The 910-nt window shown below is 46.3% G+C and overlaps 1 pseudogene; it reads right to left on the bottom strand.

The window, feature by feature from the left end:
- Positions 1–275: 275 nt before the first annotated feature.
- LOC144762621 (microphthalmia-associated transcription factor pseudogene) lies at positions 276–623 on the bottom strand (annotated as a pseudogene).
- Between the last annotated feature and the right edge of the window lie 287 nt (positions 624–910).

Raw genomic sequence — 910 nt, 5'->3', positions numbered from 1 at the left:
CGAGGGGCCAAAGTCACACAGATTTTTCTGTAACTTACTCTTGTTTAAGGAGCGTTACAAAAGTTACCCATACTACTCCTACAAAACCTTGGTGAACCTGCCTATTGATTATTTGTTATACTCTGCTTTATTATCACTGGCCATTTTGCAATTTTCTTCCAGGGATAAAATCTCTACAACATATCAAACAAAGCAATAAAGCCCTAATGTGGCTGTAATGTGTCAGTAAACAGAATTGTTAGTAGTCCCCTGGATGTCACTTAATGAAGGGCTCATTAACAGACACCTTGTGAGTCTAACACAGCAATAATCGAACCTCGCTTCTCCAGCCTAAAATGGAGGCGCCACACCATGCCACGTGCACCTCTTACCTCTTTTTCACAGCGGGAGCTGAGGGTAAGAAGCGCCAGTGGGCTGTTCGATGCGCTGCTTCCGAGCCCGGGTTGCATCATATGGTCGCCGGGCTGGTTAGGGCATGGCAAGCTCAGCACTTGGTTGGCATGTTTACTTCCCAAAGTAGTAGAGAAGTACTGCTTTACCTGATGCCGCTGGGCTTGCTAAATGTGGTACTTGGTCGGATTTTCAAGGTGGGTCTGCACCTGGTAATGATTGTAGTCCAACATGGTGATAGTCTGAAAATTGTGTGGTTTGCTACGCAGGCTGGCAGGCGACTATCTTACTAAGCTGTTCCTCACTGGAGATTAGTGCATGAGACCATAACAACCTAGGCTAATTAGTTATGCGTGTGTAATGAAACAGATCATTCCTGTCCTTGTTACCGCAGTCTCTCAACCCCTGTAAAGCGAAGATTTAAAGTTTCGAACGCATGGCTGCGCGCCAACGGCAGCCACCTCAAGAAAACGAGTTTTAAAGCGCAAAGCATGATCCACCTCGAAATATCGGCCCTCCT

This window comes from Lissotriton helveticus, chromosome 6 (assembly GCF_964261635.1).
Source record: "Lissotriton helveticus chromosome 6, aLisHel1.1, whole genome shotgun sequence".
NCBI lineage: Eukaryota > Metazoa > Chordata > Amphibia > Caudata > Salamandridae > Lissotriton > Lissotriton helveticus.
Note: the sequence above shows the minus strand (reverse complement) of the source record. Positions and strands in the feature narration are given on the sequence as shown.